We start from the raw sequence: 23,641 nt of genomic DNA, 5'->3' as shown, positions 1-23,641 counted from the left end.
GGACAAAAGTAGTCTAATCAAATGGGACCAGAAAGCAGGGAGGCATTGCTATCCTATATCTGAGAAAATAGAATTCAAACTAAAACTAGCCAGAAGAGATAAAGAGGGATACCTAATTCTAATTAAGGAAACAGTTAACCAAGAAGACAATCCTATCTTAAACATGTTTGCACTAAACTTTAGGAAGCCCAATTATATAAAGACACATAATAATATCAGTTCACTAATGTTAGGTGATTTCAGTACCCACTTTCTTCAATAGACAGGTCACCCAGACAAAAAATCAACAAAGGAACATCAAGATTAATTGTACTTAGTAGATATCTATAGAATATTCCACACAAATAACAAAGAATACACATTCTAGCCAGGATCACATGGAAGCCTTTCTAAAATAGGCCATATCATGAGACACACGACAAGCCTTTACAAATTTTAAAAGATTTCAGTCATTCTGTGTGTCCTATCTGACAAGAACATAATAAAACTTAAAGTTGACAGCAAAATCATCTCTGTAAATGCACAAACTCACAGAGATGAAAGAACTCATTAGTAAAAGATGAGTGGGTCAAAGGAGAGGTCAGGAAAGGAACAAAAAGTTTCCTGGAATGAAGCAAAAATGAGAACACAAGACAAAACAAAACAAAACAAAAAGCCTCTGAAATACATTGAAAGCAGTCATAGGAGGGAAATTTATAACTCTAAGTGCTTACATTAAAATATCAAAAAGAAAACAACTAAATGGCTTAATATTGCAACTCAAATTTTTTGAAAAACAAGAACAAGCCAAATCCAAACCTTGCTGATGGCAAGAAATAATAAAAGTCAGAACAGACACCAGAGAAGTAGACACACACACACACACGCACGCACATGCATACACACACATCAGTGACCTTACAGACTGGTTCTTTGAGAAGATAAATAAGAATGACAGACCCTGGCCCAACTAACAAAATGAGAGAGAGTAGAATAAGAAACAAACAAGGGAACATTACAACAGACACCAAAAAAATTCAGAGTATTATAAGGGAATATTTTTAAATCCTGTACTCTATTGCACTGAAAAACCTACAAGAAATGGATGAATTTCTAGTTTCAACTAAACCACCAGGAAGAGATCAACAACCTAAACAGAATCAAAATGAATGAGGAGATCGAAATAGTAATAAAAATCTAACAGCTAAAAATGAAGTCCAGGCAGGGTTAGATGGATTCGTAGCAGAATTCTCCCAGACATTCAAAGAATGTCTATAGCCAGTCCTTCTTAAACTATTTAAAAAAAGAAACAGAAGGAGCACTCCCAAACTTCTTCTATAAAGCCAGTGTCACTTTAATATACAAACCAGGTAAAGAAATAACATTAAAAGAAAACTACAGGCCAGCACCTCTACTGAACACATACAACCCTGAAGAGAATAATTGCAAACAGAATACAGATGTGCATCCAAGAGACTACCCCCATGACCAAGTTAGCTTTACCCCTGAAATGCAGGGATGGCTCAACATACATGAGGGAATAAATGTAAGAAATCCCATGAATGGATTTAAAGTCACAACATATGATCTCCTCAATAGATGTAGAAATGGCTTTAGACAAATAATATGACTTCATGGCAATAGTCCTAGAAATGATAGGGCTAAAGGAAACATACCTCAACACCATCAAAGTCATGAGTTATATACAGAAGTTATGTTATAAGATACCCACAGTCAACATCATTTTATATGGACAAAAAATTGATATAATCTCAATAAAATAAGTAATAAAACAGGGGTGTCCACTATTCCCATTTCTTGTCAATATTGTACTTAAAGGACTAGTTAGAGTAATAAGGCAAGAGAATTAAATTAGAGGGATATAAATAGGGGAAGAAGAAGTCAAACTATTCCTAATTATAGATGATATGATAATATACATTAGAGGTTCCCCCAAAATTCCACCAGAGAACTTCTAGCAATGATAAACAAAGTTGGCAATGTAGCAGCATACAGAATCAGATTGTACAAATCAGTATTTATTCTATATACCATCAACAAACATATAGAGAAAGAAATTATGGATATGTTCTCATCCACAACAGACTCAAGAAAAGAAATATGAATAAACCCAAACAAAGAAGGACCATAAGCTAAAAACTCTGAAGAAAAAGAAGGAGAAAGATACTGGAAAATGGAAACATATCCTTGCTTATAGAGTGATAGAATTAATATTATGAAAATAACCATTTTTCTAAAACCGTAGATTCAATGCAATTCTAATCAAAATCCCCTTCTTATTCCTCAAAGAAATAGGAAACACTGCTCTAAAACTCATATGGAACCACAAAAGGCTCCTGAGAGCCAAACAATTCTGAGCAAGTAAACAATGCCTGAGAGGTTACCTTTCCAGATCATAAGATATACTACAGAGCCATCGTAATAAAAACATCATGATACGGGCACAAAACCAGGCTTTTAGACCAATGGAACAAAATTAAAGACTCAAACAATAGTCAATGTAACCCCAACCATTTGATAAAAATGCCAAACAAATATTGAAAAAAAGAAAGCATCTTCAACAAATGGTGCTTGGAAAATTGGATGAATATTCACATGCAGAAGAATTAATTAGACCTGTATCTATCACCTTACACAAAAACTAACTCCAAATGGATCAAAGAAATAAATGTGAAACCCCAAACACTGGAACTACTAGAAAAAGTCTTCCTGAATATTACTCTATTTGTTCAAGAATTAAGGTCATTCATTAACAAGTGGGACTTCATAAAACTGAAAAGCTTCTGCATAGCCAAAGAACAAACGAGGTGAAGATGAAGTCCACAGAACTGGTGATAATCTTTGCCAGCTATAAATCTGCAGAGGATTAATAACCTAGATATATAAAATACTCAAAAATCCAAGAGTCATAAACACAATAATCAACCAACAAAAGGATAAATGGGCCCTTGACTTGTCAAATGAAAGAAAACATGGCTAAGAAATGTATCAAAAATGTGTGTTGTCCCTAGCAATTAGGGAAATGCTAATCAGAACAATTTTGAGATTTCATCTTACCCTAGTCAGAATGGCAAACAACCCACAACAAACACTGGAGGGAGTGAGGGGAGAGGGAACCCTCATTCACTGTAGGTGGGATTGCAAACTGGTACAGCTACTGTGGAATTCAACGTAGAGAAGTCTCAAAAAGCTAAACATGAATCTAACATATGACCCAGCTATACCACTCCTTGTCATTTGCCCAAAGACTTGATGACTTGCTCAGACATGCTCATTGCTGTTCTATTCACAATAGCTAGGAAATGGTAGCAACCTAGATGTCCTTCAGTGGAAGTGTGAATAAAGAAAATGTGATACACACACACACACACACACACACACATGTTATGGAATACAGTTCAGGTGAAAAGAAAAATGAAGCCTTGAACTTTTCAGGTAAATGGATGGAACTAGAAAAGATCATGCAGAGTGATATAACCCAGACCCAGAAAGACAAATGTTGCATGTTCTCTCTCAGAGGCTCCTAGCTCCAAATTTTTAGATGTGGGTGTATATTCTGGAGTAATTGCAGAAACCAGAAAAGAAAAAGGGACATTTCCAGGGTAGGGGAGCAAAAGAAAGGGAATAGCAGGGTAAGTGATCTGGTTGTAGAATGAGGAGATGGAGGATATATATATATATATATATATATATATATATGCTAAAATAACACTAAGATTGTCTGAAAAATCATAAAGAACAATACTATTAACTATTTATCTAAAAATTAAGTAATGCACACATTTCTGTGTCCTGGTCCCCATCCGTAACCCAAGGCCCTGGAGGCTGAGACACACACAGAGCTTTTCTTGGGCAAGTAACCCCCTACTGCAAACTTGTTAAAGTAAAAACTCAGTCTTAGAGCATGGACCAACTTGAGGGATCAGAGGAGTTTGGGATCATCTTGGCTTGAAGACTGGAAAAGTGCTAGAAAGATCTTTATTTTCCCTAAGTAATTCTCCCACACTCTTTCCATTTTGCCTTCTCAACTCAAGTCTGTTGAGCCCCAGTCATGCCCCAGTGTTCTCTGTGATGAATGGGCCTTCCTGACTGTGGTCCAGGTTCAGGGAAACTGAAAAACTGAAAGTAAATTCTGACAAAAGCATTGGCAGAGGAGATGGGCTAGCCTTAGCTCTTGTCCTGTAGATATGGCAGAGCTGGTCACTGTCAAAGGCAGAGTCCTAGGACTTCTAGGGACTGTAGGTCCTGAGGAGAGAGACAACTTCCCTGGCGTGGCAGGGACTTCTAAGGATTCCACATTTGCTCTACCTGCTGGTTTCTGTCTCTACCCCAGTCCTCTTGATTTTGTTATTTTGAATAGAAGTGATTTATATATGAAGACCCTGGTGTTACTTTTTCCATATAAATGTACTCACAAATCAAAGCAGGTCATTTTTTCAGTCTTTATTAAGCAAAAACGATTACTAACATATTAATGTATTTGTGCTAAACATTGTTTTAATCTCTTTTCTAGTCCACAACTGAAGGTAGTAATCCTTTCCCCGTCAGGGTTGAGGGTTAACCAGGTGGAAACAGGCAACATGGAGAATTAATAGGCAAATCCTGCAGCATGTCCCAGCCGTAGGTGCAGAGGGAAGATCAACCCCCAGATGAGAGATTGGGGATGCTGGGGAGGGGGCTACAGTTAGTGCTTTGGGATCCTGCATCAGGTGGGTTTTCGACTAGATTCAAGGCAGTGACTGGGAGAACGGTGTTGACACTTCAAGAAGAGCCTTTCAGGTGCAGGAAAGAACCAGCACAGAGGTCCTCTGGCAGACTGCCTGGCAAGTTTGAGAAGGATAAGGCCAGGATGGCTAGAAGAGATCAAGGGTAGACCACGAGGCAGAGGAGATGGAGGGGGTAGACCATGCAGTACCCTGTAGCTTCTGTATAGACTCTGGCTTTTACTCGGAGAGAAGTGAGGACCACAGGCCCGTTTCGCATGGTTTGTGTTTGTCAGGCTTGCCTTCATTCTCTTGAGACTGAGGTGAAGAAGTGTACATGGGAAGCCCAAAGTACCACCATGATAGCACCAGGAGAGGCAACAGCACCTTCTGATGGTGGTGGCTGCAGAGGTGCAAAAACCCAGGAGGGGATTTGAAGTTATGGTAGAAGAGTTAGGATCAGACTGTTGGGCCACACGTGCTGGTTCAGCAGTTGCAAACTACAGTGGCAAATGTTGAGGATACTCTTGGAATTTATTGAGTCTATGTGCAGATTAGGACAAAACATATTGCCATTTTTTCCCATCTGTGTACTGTTGTATGTCTATCTCTATTATCTGTCTGTCTGTCTGTCCATCCATCATATCTATCTATCTATCTGTCATCTATCTATCTGTCATCTATCTGTCATCTATCTATCTGTCATCTATCTATCTATCTATCTATCTATCTATCTATCTATCTATCTATCTGTCATCTATCTATCATCTATCTATCTATCTATCTATCTATCTATCTATCTATCTATCTATCTATCATCTATCTATCTATCTATCTATCTATCTGCTATCTATCATCTATCTATCTATCTATCTATCTATCTATCTATCTATCTATCTATCTGTAATCTATCCATCTATCTATCTATCTATCTATCTATCTATCTATCTATCTATCTCTATACATACATACATATACACAAATGTATGAGTGCATGCATGGGCACATGTGTGCACACAGGTCTTTCCTGTCGGATATATCCACAACCACAGTCTCAAATCCATTAAATGAAGCTATTGTCTTTGGATTCCCCAGGTGCTTGCTGGCTATTTGAACACCCGCGAGGAGCACAAGAGCCCCCTCTGCATTCTGCTTGCACATCTTGCAGGTGTTGCCTCCTCTTACTTATTCATCGACTTCCTTCCCTAACCCCCTTCATTTTGGAACTTGTTAAAAAAAGAGAGAGAGAGAAGATGAAACAGGCAGATGTGAGCCCAGTCTCATCAGTAATCTATAAGACACGAAGCACACCCCACTCATCTCTCACGCTTTATGAAAAGTTAAAATTAAATCAGGGCGGCATGATTAAGCTAAGTGATTTTTGCTGGGTTCGGATGAATTCCTATGTGTGCCACATTGTTGGTTGGTAATGCGCCTGGGGTGCAGCGGGCTCAGAATGCACATTCACAAGCCATTAGCAGAAATGGATCTGCTTCCAGAGGCTCGCTGGAGTTTCGAGTCTGGGGCCCTGCACTGTCTGCAGAGCCTCAGAGCCTTTGTCACTGGGCTGTGGTACCCACTAGTCCTGGAAGTTCAGGAAGACCAGACAAAGGGCAGAAGCATAACAGGGGCAGACACATGCAGCTATGGAGATGGGGTTGACTCTCAGAGAGCCCTCCGCAGCGGGGGTGTTATTTTGTGATGCTGTGGAGTTGGTGGACTGTGCTTGCAGCCAGGAGGCTCGGAGAGGCTGCGAGCCCGTCTGGAGCTTGGTGCATCCATAGAGGTTTCTAGAGCTCAGCTTTCCTTCTCGCCATTGCTCACTCCCTGGCTGCTCTTCCTCTAGAGCAGCTGGACAGTTAGGGGTTTAGTGCTGTAAAATTTGCAGAGTTACTGGGAAGATCTGATGCAGTTAGTGAATCGGGGAAAAGAGGGAAGGATGCCAGGGACAAGATGCTCTGTCGCCTGGTGCCACGAAAAGCCCACATTCAGCGCAGTACCAATGAGTTGGCATCCTGGCCTTCTAAATGGAGGACTATAGGTTTAGTCTCTCTCTCTCTCTCTCTCTCTCTCTCTCTCTCTCTCTCTCTCTCTCTCTCTCTCTCTCTCTCTCTCTCTCTCTCTCTTTCTCTCTGTGTGTATGGGTCAGAGGACAATTTGAAGGATTCAGTTGTCTCCTTCCACTGTATCTGACTTTGTTGATCAAACTCAGGTGTTTAGTCTTGGTGGCAGGTACCTGTCAAGCCTCCTCACCAGCCTGTGAGAGCATTCTGAGATCCATTCTCTTTTTGAATCCCAGGAAGACATTAAGGTATAGCCCTGCAAGAGCCATAGTTGGGGAGAATATAGCCACGCTTTCCAACCATACACATAACATGGAAAGATGCCAGACCAAGGTCTACTGTTCATTCTGGAAGGACCTGGCAAGGGAGAGACCCGGGACACCTCACAGGGTTGCCCCCTGAAGGCCCTGCTGCTCCTGGTCACACCCTGCTCCTCTCTACCCCTAACACACAGGGCTCCATGTGCCTTAGAGGGAATCCAGGTGGAACTGTAGGGAGTCTCCCCGGGTTGAAGAAGAGCGTGATCAGAGGAATGTCAGCCCTGGGTCCCGTGTGTGCACTTGGTTCTGTACTCATGGCTTCCCTTTGTCACAGACTCTGCTTCTCAAAACACTGTCAGTCTCAGCAGGAGAGAGGGTTGTACCTGCCACCCCAGCTGTGAGTTTTTGAGAGCCTTTGATTTCAGCACACGTCTGTGGGCTTCCCCCTCCTTTCTGTTTGTTTTTGATTTTGGCAGCTCTCCCTTCCTTTTGCCGAGAGATGATGAGATGTCCATACTCAAAGACACTTTTAAAGGAAATAGCACATCAGAATCTTTCATTGCGTTTGGATTTCACATTTGTGTTTGACCCTGCTCAGAATTCATTCAGGCAAACTTTGCATTTTCTGTAATGTCACTCTTTTATTTAAAGAGCCAACTTCCCAAATAGAGAGAGAATTTTAGTAAGTGTTTCAATAAGAGTGTGCAGGAGTTTACATTTTAGGAGCCCCATACTCTTCAATGCTGGAGCTCCCTACCATACGAATCGGTTTCAGCACGTTTCAGTTTTTGGTATGTTGTGACATATAGTTCGGTTCTAAGGAGTAGAACTTGGCAGGCATTTCACTGCCATCTCAATGCTGTGGCTGTCTCTGGATTTTTGCTCAAATCCAATTTCTACCCCAGCGGTACAGTATCAGTTACTTGGGTAACTCCTGAGCCCCGCTGTAACCAGAGACAAGGAATTCAAAATTGAGATGCCGCTTGACTAGCTCTCAGCAACCAGTTAAATGTGATACAGGGAACCTCCTTTCTTCCTGCTTGCAGGAGGCCCAGGTCTGCAGAGCTGCTTGTGCCCTTGTATATGCCCAGATGTGCCAGCATGGCTGTCATCTCAGGGCCACTTTGCCTGACACATTGGCATAAAATCTCTGTCTCTCAGTTTGTCTGCAACTTCTGGAATGCAAGCTTCCGTTTCTCTGAAGCTTGGTGCCATGTTAGCACTGTAGGTGTGTGCCCATACTCTGAGAGAAGGGGAAGCAAGACCAACCTGGCTGTTTTTAGCTATTTCCACTCTCCCACCCCTCTCTCTCCCTTTCTATCTATCTATCCATCTATCTATCTATCTATCTATCTATCTATCTATCTATCATCTATCTATCTATCTATCTATCTATCTATCTATCTATCTATCTATCATCTGTCTATCTATCATCTATCTATCTATCTATCTATCTATCTATCTATCTATCTATCATCTATCTATCTATCTATCTATCTATCTATCTATCTATCTATCATCTATCTATCTATCTATCTATCTATCTATCTATCTATCATCTATCTACCTATCTATCTATCTATCTATCTATCTATCTATCATCTATCTATCATCTATCTATCTATCTATCTATCTATCTATCTATCTATCTATCATCTATCTATCTATCTATCTATCTATCTATCTATCTATGTGTTTTTTTTTTCTTCTTCTTCTGAGGACAAGCAGGGTTTCTTTGTGTAGCCCTGGCTGTCCTGGAACTCACTTTATAGATCAGGTTGGCCTTGAACTCACAGAGATCATTCTGCCTCTGCCTCCTGAGTGCTGGGATTAAAGGCCTGGGCCACCACATATGGTTTCATAGCGCTTCTTCCTCCAACAATGGGACAGGCTGACTTCCTGAGCTTAGGACAACAGAACCCTGATTTCTGTCATCTGCGGGGAAACCCAATGTATCCATCAACTAAGAAGGGAACCAAGAAAGCTATTTAATCAATCAAATTCCACACATGGTGCAAACACTACTTGAGTGCCTTCTATATTTTAATTATATAAGACACATGTTAAAAAGATGGATACAGTACACAGAGTGAGATTCCTGTTTCTTAGGGCTTTGATGATCTTGTTGCTGCCAGGTAAAAATGACGTGGTGGTTATTTCACATAGTTAAGTTTCCCAAGGGAAGTGTGAGAGTGGATACGAAATCTTGATTTGAACACTACTTTTGAGTGTTGTGATAACTGGCTTTGGTTTTGAACATAAATTAACAATTTTTACAAGACCTACCCTAAGTGGTATCTCATAAAGTTTGCTATTCTGATTATTTGGGGAGGGGATTTTATGTACTTGTACATCAATAAAACTGTCTTACAGAATATACTTAGCTTCAGTTCAAATTTTTGTCTGAGCTGTTTGAGAGTGTAGTTGCCTGTACTAGGCACCGATAGTGGGGGCTCTAATCTCCTGATAGTCACAAGTCAAAGCCACCCTGGATGTTTTCTCTGCAGTTCCCACTTCCCTTTCTTCTTGGTGGCAAAGGCTCCACCAATGGAGACAAAGAGCAGGCTGTGGGCCTTGACTCCTCCTTTTCCTATAGTCATTGCCCTCAGAGCATGCCCAGAAGAGGACTTTCTATTTTGTACTGAGTTCCTTGGTACCTCCACTTCCTGCAAAGTCTTATCCAGTTCTAGAACAAACTGCCATCATCTTTGACATGGTTTTCTGATCCACTCCTGGCTAGCTTTCTCCCTAATAGTTGTTTTCATTCTTCTTTGATGCGTTTGTACGGATTGCACACATCCAGTTCCGTGTGGTAGCACACGCATGGAGTGTGCACCAGTGAAGTCTAAGACCCCTTTATCAGACGTTTGCCATACACTACAGTGTAGCAAATGTAGGCTCCAGAAAGGAAATGGGTCATCTGGGGATGTAGCCAAAGCAAATGAAAACATCATGCCAACGACACCAGCATGCCAGTGTTTATGGTGGCACTGTCCACAACAGCCAAGCTTGGATGTCAGCCCATGGATGAATATGTGAAGAAAATGTGGTATATACCCACCATGGAGGACGATAAAAGTGATGAAATCTTGTCATCTGAAGGAAAAAAATGGAACTGGAAGCTGTTATGTGAAGTATAATAAGCCAGACACAGAGGAATGAGTATCACGTGCTCTCTCTCTCTCTTTCTCTCTTTATATGTGAGAGCTGAAAAGTCTACTTGAAAGTAAAATAATGGTTGCTGGAGATTGGGATGGGTGTGGGTGTTGGAGAAAGGACTTCTTCCACCCCATGCATGTCCTTGAGACCCAGCTTGTCCTTGGCAGAGCATCCCCATTCTTTTATAGAGTTCACCCAGAGCTGCTTGACCCCTTCGCTTTCTCTGCCTGACTCAGTACTTAGACTTTTCTTCAGTGAACTAGGTGATCTCTGGCTCACTGTTCACTGACATCACCATCTGCTGCTGATTGCCCAGTCCCCTTTGCCCAGGCTGTTCTCTCAACCCAGGAGGGTCATCTTAGTCAGATTCATCCAACACATGTGCCCGAACCTGCTGCATGTGCCAGTCCTGGACTAAATCCAGCAAGAAAAAATGGACATGTGCTTGCCGGGCAGTGGTGGTGCACACCATTAATCCCAGCACTTGGGAAGCAGAGGCAGGTGGATCTCTGTGAGTTTGAGACCAGCCTGGTCTACAAAAGCTAGTTGCAGGACAGGTTCCAAAGCTACAGAGAAACCCTGTTTTGAAAACAATCAAGAGAGAGAGAGAGAGGAGAGAGAGAGAGAAACAAAGAAAGAAACTTAAAAAAAGAAAAATGAACAAGTCCTTCCCATCGCAGTGATTGGAACTAGTCACCGGGAAGCATTAACCATGACTGTATAAATGTTGAACATAATAAATCAGGGAAAGAATAGGGCAAGAGAGTATTAGCGTGGCTGGGTTTACAAAGGCAGGAGTGGTCGAGGAGGGTCTTGCTTCCTTGAGAAAGTGACACTGAATCTCAGGCTATTCTATTCGGGGTCTTTTTCACACCGCTGTCTCCAGGAGTCTACTCTTTGCCTTCTTGACTGGACTGCATGGCTTTTTCAGGGCTTTACCAAGCACCAAGTACTTCTCTTACTGAGTATTTGCCTTGTTCTGCTGCAACCACCCTCCATCTCTCAACTTCCGAAGCCAGCTGGAGGCTCGTCATCTTTTAAGTGTGCAAGTAGCCGCACATAAGTATCTGTTGACAGTTGGGATAAAGTGAGAAGATCTTCCCAACAAAAAGGGAAACAATGAACAATGTAGCGTGTGATCTGTGCTGTCTGCCATAACTCTCAGTGAGGAGCGAAAGTTTGCAAGACCATGTCCTAATCAAGAGTGAGGCAACTCCAGAGCCCCAGTGTGGTCTCTAGGTCTCCTGTGGTCCTGGAAAAAAGTTGTTTGAGTTACCAATTCCATGCAGTGTAACAGTAGAAAGATGCAGAGGACTTGCATGACCTTTGAAAACCCAAAATCATACTGGATATTGTCACAAAGTAAAATCTGTCTGTTCTACTTGATAAATTAATTGCACAAAGAAATTCTTGGGACATAATATGGCAATGACATAAATAGTTTTCTTTTATTTTCTCTCTCTCTCCCTCCCTCCCTCCCTTCCTTCCTTCCTTTCTCTCTCTCTCTCTCCCTCCCTTCCTTCCTTTCTCTCTCTCTCTCTCTCTCCCTCCTTTCCTCTCTCTCTCTCTCTCTCTCTCTCTCTCTCTCCCTTCCTTCCTCCCTCTCTCTCTCTCTCTCTCTCTCTCTCTTTCTCCCTTCCTTCCCCTCCCTCTTTCTTTCTTTCTTTCTTTCTTTCTTTCTTTCTTTCTTTCTTTCTTTCTTTCTTTCTTTCTTTTTTCTTCTCTTTTAGAGGCAAGCCTCATTCATCCCAGGCTAGCACTGAACTCCTGAGAATAACCTTGAACTTTTTTGTCTCTACCTGCAGTGCTGGGGTTGAAGGTGTTTGGCACCTTCCAGCTTTATGTGGAGCTGAGGATCAAAGCTCCGGCTCTGTGCATACTAGGCAAGCAATGGAAGAAAAAGGGCACAGCTCTGGCTCGCCTTTTTGTATTTTCTTATTGTCTTAACTTTTTGCCGCTAGGAGTTCCTAAGACTTTTGCACTTTCTAAAGCAGGTGGCTTGCCACGTGAGCTACACGCTCAGCACTTCAAAGGTGTTTGAGTTACAGGGTTGGAAAGGGGACCTGGAAAGCACTGCAGAGAGAGAGACTGTTTTTGATCCTTCCTCCTGCCCCACGTACCCTCTGATTTGTCTTAATTGGGCTCATAGACGCTTGCTGATAGACACTTAGGGCAATTTCTATTCCTTGCCTGTCCAGTTACAGTCGGTGCATCCCTCTTACACACATAGCTTCTGCTTCATGACTCATGTAGACTGAGAGCAGAAATAAAATCCTTAAGGTGTGGACACTTGCCTGTGGGCTTGTATCCCACGAGCCTTGATGAGGGCCACTGGCAGACATTTTGAGGGACTGAGGATTTGGGTTTCTGTGCATGTACTGCTCTCAGGGAGAGGAGGCAATGGAGGACTGGAGAGAGGTGCCAGGCCTTTCTCCCCCCCCCCCCACCGTGTGAATTTGGGTCATCCCACTAAGCCCTGCCATTCTCTGACAGAGGATTCTTCCTGCTACATGTGAGGGCTCTGGGAGCTTCCCCCTGGCAGTTTCTAAGGTAAAGGTGGCCTTGGAGGCAGGCATGTGATTTTATGGATATTTTGCATAAATCTAATTTGCCTGGGAAAACATAATCCTTTTGAAGTTGTTGAGGTCAGGATTGGCAAAGCAGCCCCGGCCTTGCTGGGAAGAAAATGACATTTGCATAGATTCTTTCTCCAGGACTGTGACAAAGGCTTCCTGGGGACATTTGGTGTCTTCCCAGTTGAGTCAGGTGCAAGAAAAGAGGCAGTGAGATGACCATATAGCCTCACGAAAAATTGTGAGCATGAATGTCCCAGGCCCTCTTCGTTCCCCAGGACAACGAATCGCCAAGACCCATGTATGGTGGACGTGGGTCGATTTCCCATGTCTAATCAAGTTAACAAGGAGACCAAGGGCAGGTGAAGAAGGACAGTAGAGAAGGGCCGTGAGAAGGAAGTGCTGACAGAAGGCGTATTAGTTGTGCAATGACAAAGGTAAGTCTTCCCTGCGAGCCTGGACAGTGAGGACCGTGGGAAGGAATCTCTTCTCCTTCTACTGCCTGTGTTGCTAGCCTCCTGGTGAGCCTCAGCTCCCAGCCTCATTTACCACAGCACAGCTCTGAATCTAAGACCCGTGGTCTTGGCCAAAGGGATCTCTGTCACATGCCCTCTTTCACTAATAGATTCAAAGACTTGCTTCTTTTTTTTTCTTTTTTCTTTTTTTGAGACAGACAGTGTTTCTCTGTAGCTTTGGAACCTGTCCTGGAACTAGCTCTTGTATATCAGGCTGACCTTGAACTTCACAGAAATCTGCTCACCTCTGCCTCCCGAGTCCTGGGATTAAAGGTGTGCATCACCACCGCTCAGTGGCTTGCCTCTTAAATGTGTCAGTCTCAAGAGGCAGAAGGGAGAGGAGATGCTGACTTTGAACTGGGGCCCAAGGCGGCACCCACTCACTGAGCTACTGCTCAGTACATAACCAAGAGACCCCAGGGGGTATCTGGTCCACCAGGAAGCCCAAGACAAAAATCAAGTGTTCTCAAATATGAAGAATCAGCTTTGTAGGAGGCGAAAGTGAACACCCCACTGTTCATTCCCTGTGCTATTAGTGATCGATTGACTTCCTGAGTGCCCAGACACATTCCTGAGTTACCTGGAGCTGACCTTGCCCCAGGCAAGGTAAAAAAACAAACGTTGAAATATTGTTTGAAAAATGCAGCAGACTGCATGGGTCTGAAGTTCAGTGAATTCTGCTGTGTTTTCTCTGGGCAGCACCACTAGGTTGAAAGCGCATGCCTTCTACAGTACCCCCAAAACGCTTGCCTCTGCTCCCTCTGCCCTTCATGCCTCTCCCCAACTTTCACATCTTGACCTTCATCAGTGGACCACGTAGTATGCATTCTTTAAGGCTGGCTTTTCTTTCTTTAAATATTCTTTTTAGACTGCCCTTTGTCTTAGCGCTTATTTTACATTTTTATACTTTTTGATTGTCCTTTACTATGAATGTATCACAATATCTCTGTCTACGTCCCTATTCATGAACATATGAAATATTTCTAGATTTTTATGTGTATTACTATGTATACTTTTATGAGTTTTTTGGGGGGGTACATGCTCTTATGTCACTTAGGTAAATATTTAAGCATGAAATAACTGAGTCAAAGGGAATTGCACATTGAATACTAACAAATATCACTAGCTTTCTCAGGCGAATGCACGATCCCCCCCTCACTCCCACAATGCAATGGAGCTGAGGATCCTCTGTCTCCCCCTAACCTTCGGTATTGCCAGCCTTCTGAACGGAAGCCCTTCTGGTGGGTGTGTAGAGGAATCTCATGTGGTTCCTCACGCAGAATGACACTGAGTCCCAGGGAAGTGGCTTTCAGTTCCACCCCACGCTGCATTTTATGGTAGTGCAGTCACAATGCCATCTTGCTCAGCGTGTCTGCCAGGGAGTGCTCTGTGTGCTCGTCTGGCTCCCTCAGCCCTTTTCTGCTGGAAACCATTAACTGGCATAAGGTGAGGATTTTTTTTTCCAGCTTTTGTCTGTGATTAAGTAAACCTTACCTTTGCTCTGTCCTGAGAGCAGAGCCTGGCTGTTGGGGAAGCGTGGGAAGTCCGGCATCCGGTCTGCCCGCTTGTCTTCACTTTCCAGATTTAGCCTCAGATGACTGTGACATTCTTGGGGCTCCTCAGGACCCTGCTGGCAATCACAAATACCCCTCCCTGACCTGTTCTGTCTACATCGAGAACATTAGCCCTCCAGTCTGCTTCCATTCCAGACGTGCATTGATGCTTTAATTGTCGGAACATAAATTGCCATTTCAAGCTTTAGGCCTCAATGCATGCTGGTCCCTGTCCTTGGGAAGGTCATCTTTGTCCATTCTCCAATGACTGGGAAATATGGCTTCCCAGAGGGCTAGCATAGGCAGTGTCTCTCTGAAGTGTTCAGGGTTGGCATTCCCCTGTTCTGTGCATCACCTGCCCAGTGTATCCCTCTGCCAGCATGGCGATTGGTCGTTATATATGTTGGCTTATATAGTGTCCAGCAGCTTCATATTCAGTTCCCTGTTATAGCCTAGGCTGGTCCTCTTTCCTTATAGTGACTTAAGTCTCCATGTTAGTGTGTCCTTCTGCGGGATGCTAGAGCCTTTGTCCGTGCCTTCATTCTCCTCGGAGGCTTCCCTGCCCTTTGCCCCTTACCTTCTTTGCTCAGTCCTTCTTAACTTGCATTGATCTTGAGTTCCACTTTCCTCCATGAACTTTTTTTTTCTGCCCTGAATTACATAAACTATTTCCACATTCCTTTGCCACTCAAGCCTTTCCTAGAATCCACCACGAAGGAGCATACCATTCCGTTAGAGAATCAAAACAAAAATGAAAGGGTTAGCAACATGATTGGGGCTCCATGTATGTCTCTTCTCCTGGACCTATCTAACCTGTGCAAACAGAGACTTTCCAGGACACATATGCGTAAGAGTCGTGAGCGGGTAGGGATAATAGCTTGGTAAATTCCATTGACAAAGCTATGGCAAACAGTATGCCAGGCTAGAATACTATGGGCACGGCCCTACTTGTGTGTGTGGTGGGAAGGCCTGCTAGGAAGGTCATGCTATCATTGGATGTATCACTAGTCACTTCTTTTGGGGAAATCATACCAGTAGTCAAGAGAGCTGGTTCTGACTTCTCCACGGGCCACTGGCTATGCACTGGAGTTGGTCCCCTCCAACTTGTAGATAGTTTTTGAGAGGGGTAGGTTTTATCTCTGTGAAAGTTAAGTTGAGCCCTCTGCTTGGAATCATGTGAGCATAGCAGTAGAGCCTGAGGGGTTTTGTGTCATCTGGCACCAAGGCTAAAGCAGCCAGCAGAGAAGCCCTTAACGCCTCTGATGAGCTCCAGTGGGCGCCATTAGGATTCCGGGCATCCTGGCTCTGCTGGGTAAAACACAGCTTGTCAGAAAAATATTCCAGGCTGTAATGGCTTGTGGTCTGGGCAAACGATTTACAAAGAGCCTAAGTTAAGTGGGCAGGTAGCCAAGTTTTGAAGGCTAGTGTCGTTTGAAATGTACACAAACAGCGGGGGATGGCAGAAAACCGTGAATGCCAGTGTGTTTCAACGAGCTGCGGGAGTTCCAGATAGCGCGGACCCCTCACAAACTCCATCTCCCAAGTGTCCTGCCTGCCCTTGGATTGTGTTCTTTCACGGAACCGATTTTATAGTTTTATAGTGCATGTTTGTGTGTGTGTGTGGGGGGGCACACGCACGTGTGTAGATGTTTTTTAAAAATAAGCCTCTTTGAAAGGAAATTAGTCTTTTAAAATTAACCTTTTATGACTAACAGATCTTAAAAAATTAGTCCCTCAAAAGTGGATACTTGCTAATATTTAGCCTTTCCGAGTACCCGGACTGTTTGTCTCTTTGTTCTTTCTGTTGTCCAAATGACCACTGTGGGTATCGGGCAGCGACTTCTGTCTGCCTCTTTGTTCTCTTTAAAGAAACATTCTGACTATATTAGACAATACAGAGGCCTGGCAGCTGTAAGGGAGTCCCACAATCTCAAAATCATGCTGAGATCCCTCTTCCCTGCCTATCCGCTCCACCTACAGGCTTAAGACACAGGCTCTGGATAGAGAATTGTCTAGGCAGGAGCATCCTGATGCCTGGACCAACAATGCTAAAGGGCGTGGCTTGCAGAATCCCACTCTTTCCAGCTCACCTGGCTTGAGGCCTCATTCAGCATCCTGCCATGGTACCTGCCTTCCTGTCCTTGTGGGTGCCCTTATGTTGCTCAGGATGATTTATGTCTCTAATATTTGCATATATATTTTCATGAACTTGTAGAGAAGGGACTTTGTTTCTGTTTTATGCTGTAGGAACTTAAAAACAGAGCTGGTTCTGAGTACATATTTCCATTTTGGAGTATGTTACTGGAAGTAATTCAGAGCAGTCGTTCACGATTGTTGGTTTGCAGACTACTGAGATTTCCCAGCATCCTTTAGGGTATCTATGAGGTTCCAATTATTTTCATCATAATGTTAAGATGTTTTTGCCTTTTCTATTGTGTGATACTTAGATTGAAGAAACAAACAGCCAAATAAAGGATGGGTAAAATTGCTGGTGTCAACCCCAATCAAGTTAACATATCGAAATGTATTGGTTTGAAATCAAAAGCTAACCTCCTCCAGAAAGGTAACATGCCAATGCCACTTTAGAATGGCTTGGCTGATGTAGAAATCACTGCTTTGAATGACAATCCCTGACATTTTTAATATTCCGAGTGCTAAATTGAGAGGCATGCTTTAAACACGTTTGTCTCATATCAACATACAACTTTCTTTTAAAAAAAGAAAAAGTTATTTGTGCAGTTATGTTGTGAATGGAAATAGAATTTTTCTCTTGGATCATTTATTTTTACTTGATAAAATGAGTGACAGGCAAAGCATTGCTATTCTGATTTAAATATTTATGGGAAATTAGAAAGTTGGGTGAAAATGAGCCTCTCATTTCTAAGGGAGCACAAATGACTATATTTTTATTTTTCCAGTGACAGATTCCAGCACTGAAACAAAAAATCAGATCTTTGGGAAACTTGTATCCATCATGACAGGGTTGACAACTTCCTAAACCTTAGAGGAATTTCTGATGAGAAGGTTAATGTTTTTTATTTTTTTAATCTTACAAAATAAAACATTTCAACATTTGGAAGATTTGTCTAACTCAGTGAAGACAATTTCCAATGACCAAAGCATGTTACCACAGAACTGTGGACAGGTAAAGAGGTGCACCAGGGGCCATCAGACACTAACCTGTGTTAGTGCACACACAGTAGACTGGTGTGGCTCCAGATAGAATTGTAACTCACTCTGAGGATGCTAACCCTTGGCACTGGAAAGATGCTCAGTGGTTAAAAGTGTGTGCTGCCCTTGTGGAAGACTAAATTCAGTCCCTAGCACACACTGGGTGGCACAAAGAGGCCTGTAACTCCAGCTCCAGGGATCTGGCCATGTGAGCACCTGCGTACACATGGCCACGTGGTGTATTCTCTTCCTCCCTCCCTCCCTCCCTCCCTCCCTCCCTCCCTCCCTCCCTCCCTCCCTCCCTCCCTCCCTCCCTCCCCCCCTCCCTCCCTCCCCCCCTCTCTCTCCCTCTCTCTCTCTCACACACACACACACACACACAAACAAAAGAAATACCAACCTTTTGTAAGAATGAAGCTATCCCTCTTATCCCTGTCAAATTCTTGCTTAGTATCTAAGAAAAGTATGAGATGATAGTACTGTCGAGCTTTTCACTTTGCAAACCATTCTTTGTGGAGCTGGGTTTTCTTATTTATTTCAACTAAAATAGCATATTGCAACAAATTGATTGAAGACATCGTTTCAGAAACACAACCATTGTTTACTAAGCCCCTCACAGAAGAGAGATGGGAGGATATGAAACACATCATTATTCTCATAATTTTCTTAAGGAGATAGTATAAAATAAGCCCTTTGTTTGAAAAGAAAATTGCTTAAGAGGAAAATTGCGAATACAGCAGAGCTTCTACGTACCGCTTTAGTGTCCCCTTAGCTTCTTAAGTTATCATTGGACCTCCCAAAGCGACTCCTCTTTACCCTGGTCTTCACCTAGGGGCTCCCCAGCCCGGCTTAAGTACATTCTGCTGAGCGGCGCATTCTCAGAGAGTCGCACCTGCAGCCTTCAACCTTATGACAAAACAAACTGTTCTCATCGACTGACCAGAAACTCTTGCAACTTTTGACCCTGCCCACCACGGGCATGATGTAATTGTCGTTTTGACTTTATAAAACCCTCCCCTGCCCCTCTGCCCAGTCAAGAGTTCTTTAAGGCATGATCCTGTTCTTGACCACCAGCAAATAAAGGACTCTTAATCTGACCTTCATTGAGTGGCATTCTCCCACGTCTCGAGTGGGGGTGCAACAATCACGGTGCAGTTTCCAAAAGTGTGAAATTAGCTTAAATGACAACCGTTGAGAGGACAAAGGATATTACTCATATTTCACATTGTACCTAAAATGTACTTCATTTTGCATAAACACACATGTTGTTAGCATGTGGGACTGTGCTGTTTTCAATCATTGCTTATTTTTTTTTTTTAATTTAAAGTCATGAGTTCTGGTAGATGTGACACATGAACACAAGCCCAATGGACACCACAACAATGAAAGTGGGTGAAGGAGACCCTGAGTAAATGAGGGTTAAAAAGTGCCGACCTGGAATGTTCTCTAGGAGGAAGTTCCTAGTTTTGGTGAGCTGGGAAGCTGTAGACTGTGGCTGTCAGGTGACAGTTCACATAAATGACTCCGGAGAAACATCCATGAACATCGAAGACTAAGTTCAGTGTCATGTGAGAAGGCATCAGACTAAGCCAGTTAGCTTAGTCAGCCCACGGATGCTTACTGTGAGTCAGCTATGTACCTGGTGGCAGTTGAGGCCCCAGACTATTGTTTCCACATCTCTGGGCTTTTTCACTTAATGCCAGAAGTTCTTTGGATGAGAAGTTAAGGAAGCACACAAACAAAACTGATAGTACTATATGTACCGGAAAGTGTTCCAAGGCAGGGGAACTAGGTCAGAGAGCCCTGTGGGCAACAGAGAGATGGGCAGTGCCTCTGTGGAGCTCAGCTATGGAACAATTCAGATATGGACCTGGTAGTTTGGAGGTGGTCCCGGCTGGGCTAGTGCAGAAGGGGAGAAGGCACATGAGAAGGAGAGTCAGGGAAGATATACCTGGAGAACTGGGTAGGCTAAGCAGGGACAGGGCTTCTGAGTCAGAGGGGTTTCCGATTGTATTTCTCATTGCCTGATAAATCCTGCCAGGATTGCTGCTGAAGGCTGACAGGATCCCATTGACAGCTGAGATCATCCTGGTGAGATGAGGGTGGCAAGTTGGAGGAGGCGGGGACCGACTGCAGCTCATAGGCTCTGCAAGAAACGATGGTGGCTTGATGTCGTGAGCTAGTGAGACCTAGTCAGGGTCTGTATCAGAAGGAAATCAATTTCTCTTGCTAGTCGTTTTGTGGTGGGTGAGAAGAAAAGAGAACAGATTGGGCTCTAAGGAATCTCAGGTTCTTTCTTGAGCAAGTTAGTGAATGGGTGGATCCTGCTTGAGTGGGAAAGCCACAGGGTGATGAACTCGTAGATAGACCGAATGGTTTCATCCAGCTCCAAGTTGGGTTTGAGCCCCGTCGAATGTCCAGGAATGTGACCTACACCTGAGTTGACCAGATCTTGCTCAAGACCCTCTCTGTGCGAGACACTGAGCTGGATGCTAAGGAGGCTCTCATCAGTGTGACTCACGTAATACAAAGATGTATTTATCTCTCTCCTGTCACTGTACTGTAGGAGCATGGAAGAGACAGTGAGTAGTTGCTTCTGGGTAAGTGATCTTCTTTTTTCACCTTTGTGAGATATATTGACTATGACCAGGGTCCAGGGAAATACCTAATAATCAATGTGTGTGTGTGTGTGTGTGTGTGTGTGTGTGTGTTTCAGAGGACAGGATAGCATGATTCAGCAACATTTTTATAAGATCTGGGCGCCCAAGAGATGTGAAGACAGCGTTTTCATCTCTTTTCTTTTAGGAGGCTAATAGCATCTTATCTTACTCCTCCTTCTTGTGTCTGTGGGAGAGAGGTGGGTGGAGAAATGTCATTACTTATAAATATATTACAAGTAAATAATGAAAGCACTCAGAAAGGCAGAAGGATGAGTGTTCCTTGTGCAGTGCTGGCCCATGTCTGTACGCTTGTTGGTTTAAGGATGATGAAATAGGACCGGGAGTATGGCTCATTGGTGGGGCTCTTGTCTAGAGTAATTGCAATTCTGGGCCACATCTCTATTACTGAAAAGCAAAGATGATGGAACCAGGGTAGCTACTCGTTGAGAGTGGTCCAGTCCCCTACAGATCAGGGAAGATGTTGACAGGCTGTGCTTTTCCCTCTCACACCATTTTTTTGGTTCCTCATTCTGTCTAGATTTGTGGGCTGGGATCCCTGTAGGCAGCTGTACAGGTTGACCTTGTCAGGTGCGATGCCAGCGTGGGGTGGGACTGTCAGCCTGATGGCAGCTTGTCCCCCCGGCATGACTTGCCATCTGCCAAGAGCAGAGCTCGGCGACCTGCAGAAGACCTCGGAGGTCTTCCTGGCACTGGAGTCTGGAGGTGTTTCTGAGGAAGGTTCTTGGGGAGCAGCAAGAGTGATGTAGGTGTTGACTCCACATTTATGGGATCGGGAACCACAGCGAAGAGGTTTTTGGATGGAGGACAGAATAAATAGATGGGAATTATGTAGCTGCAACCACTGGCGGTAACAAAGGGAACTACATTTTATTTAGGCCTTTGTATTCTCACAGCCATGTTCCCACTTGGTTTTCCTGGACAATTTTGTAGGTAGGTTGATTGAGGTTTAGGGATTAAATGACTTCTTTAGAGTTATGGAACCAGCACAGGTCAAAGTCAATATTCACACCTCCTTGTGTGTCCCCGAAGCTCTCTCATGCTGGCCAACCATATCTTTGAAAAAGATTAGAACAACACAAAGGAATCCTTTTTGCTTGTGGTGGTGTTGGTAATGTACAATGAACATTTTCTGGTCATATTCAGGACATCTGACACGTGACATCATACTCTGGTGTGGACTCTGCGGCCAGAGTGGGAAACAGAATGTGAGAACAAATGACATATTACTTTGAGGGCCCCCCCCATCTTAGTTAGGGTTTCTATTGCTGGGATAAAATACCATGATCTAAAGCAAGTTGGAGAGGACCTGGTTTATTTGGCTCATACTTTCACATCACAGTCCATCACTGAAGGAAGCCAGGATAGGAACCCAAACAGGGCAGGAACCTGGAGGGAGTCAGGACAGGAACCCAAATAGGGTGGGAACCTGGAGGGAGTCAGGACCGGATACAGAGGCCATGGAGAGGTGCTGGTTACTGGCTTGTTCCTCATGGCTTGCTCAGTCTGCTTTCTTATAGATCCCAGAACCACCAGCCCAGGGATGGCGACTGGCTGCATCCCTAATTAAGATAATGACCTACAGCTGGGTCTTAGGGAGGCGTTTTCTCAGTTGGTTTTCCGTCTTTTGAGATGACTTCGGTTTGTGTCAAGTTGATGTAAAACTAGCCAGGCCACTCCTTCCCCAACCTGCTTTCCTGATGGTGACTGTCAACGCCAGGGACTTGGCCACACTAGTATGGTTCTGCACTGTGGAGCTACGCTCAAGATTGTATATTTGTGGTCCAGGGCAGCTTTGGGGCAGAATCATTTACTTTCAGGAGTTCCCTTTGTTATTTGAAACCTCTCTTCCTTGTTATGGTAGTCATAGAGATTTCATTGCCCTCTTTAGGGCAGCGTCATTTCCCTGGACAGCTAATGGCAGAAGGAAATAGAAAGACACGGAATATAGAGTTCACGCGGAGTTCCTCTTGCCCTTGGAACATTTTTCCCTCTTATACCATTGAAAAATAGTCCTTGGCTTAAAATTGGAGGTCACATCATGTGTACTTTGGAAATGACCTCCCATGACCCACAGGAAGGTCAGCATGTTGGGGAAGCCTACAAGGGCTGACTTTCAGTTTTCTTGTCAGAGCCCTGTAGACACTGGTTTGATGGAAGCAAGCTCAGTCATGCATCCTGGATGCAATTCAGGAGCCCTGGAGGTGATGACAGGTAAAGCTCCCAGGGAAGAGGCGACTTCTGCAGGCGTCTTCACTGCCTTCCAGCTGAATTCCAGGGAGGATGTGAGTTATTAGGGAAGGTCGTTTGCCCTGCATGGAACAGAGCTCCTTGGGAAAGCAGCTCACTATGCAAGGCCCGTGAACTGCCTGAGGCCCAGAGAGACATCATATGGCTGGAGAAGGACTGGAAAGTTCCCTGGAATACCTTTGCCTACCCAAGCTCTCCCCTTCCCTCCTTTTCTCAGTGGCCCTTGCTTTAAGTTCAAGGCCAAGTTGTTTTAGAAATAAACCGACTTGTTCTTTCTCTATCATGTCTTGACGAGGCATGGACAACTCACAAATCTACAGCCATTGTAGTTGAGAGAGCCTTTTCCTAGACACGAGGCTGTTTAATCCTCCTAAAGTCTCAGGGTGATAAGTGGACAAAGTGCAAATGACTCTACCCATTTTACAGATGGAGATACTGAAGCTTGGCAAAGCTGTATTTTTCAGGGTGACTGAATTGTTCCCATTTCTGAGTCACGAGATTTGGGAGGAGGAGGAGGTGTCCTTTAAGGGCAGAGAGTAGCATGAACTTAGACTTGTGGGTTTCCCTGTAAAACCCCCTCTGGGCTTTCTCCCCCAAACAGTAGAAGGAAAACTGCCAGAACCCTGCATTGTGCATATCCTCCACTATTTCCCAAAGTCTGTGGGTGTGTCCTGCCTGCCCACTCCGTCCTCCTGCAGGGCTGTCCCTACCTCCAC

At 43.8% G+C, this 23,641-nt stretch overlaps 1 protein-coding gene across 5 annotated transcripts in view; it reads left to right on the top strand.

The window, feature by feature from the left end:
- Positions 1–23,641, top strand: part of Zmat4 (zinc finger matrin-type 4) — a 349,005-nt gene that overhangs the window by 30,769 nt on the left and 294,595 nt on the right. The window contains exon 1 of one of the 5 annotated variants that reach the window (XM_057752099.1): positions 20,450–20,597. The exons of 3 other annotated variants lie outside the window; for them this stretch is intronic. The gene's annotated coding sequence lies outside the window, so the exon portion shown is untranslated. Of the gene's footprint in view, positions 1–20,449; positions 20,598–23,641 lie in introns of those variants that run through there. One more of the 5 variants, XM_057752102.1, reaches the window with a different exon arrangement.

Source organism: Chionomys nivalis, chromosome 20 (assembly GCF_950005125.1).
Source record: "Chionomys nivalis chromosome 20, mChiNiv1.1, whole genome shotgun sequence".
NCBI lineage: Eukaryota > Metazoa > Chordata > Mammalia > Rodentia > Cricetidae > Chionomys > Chionomys nivalis.
Note: the sequence above shows the minus strand (reverse complement) of the source record. Positions and strands in the feature narration are given on the sequence as shown.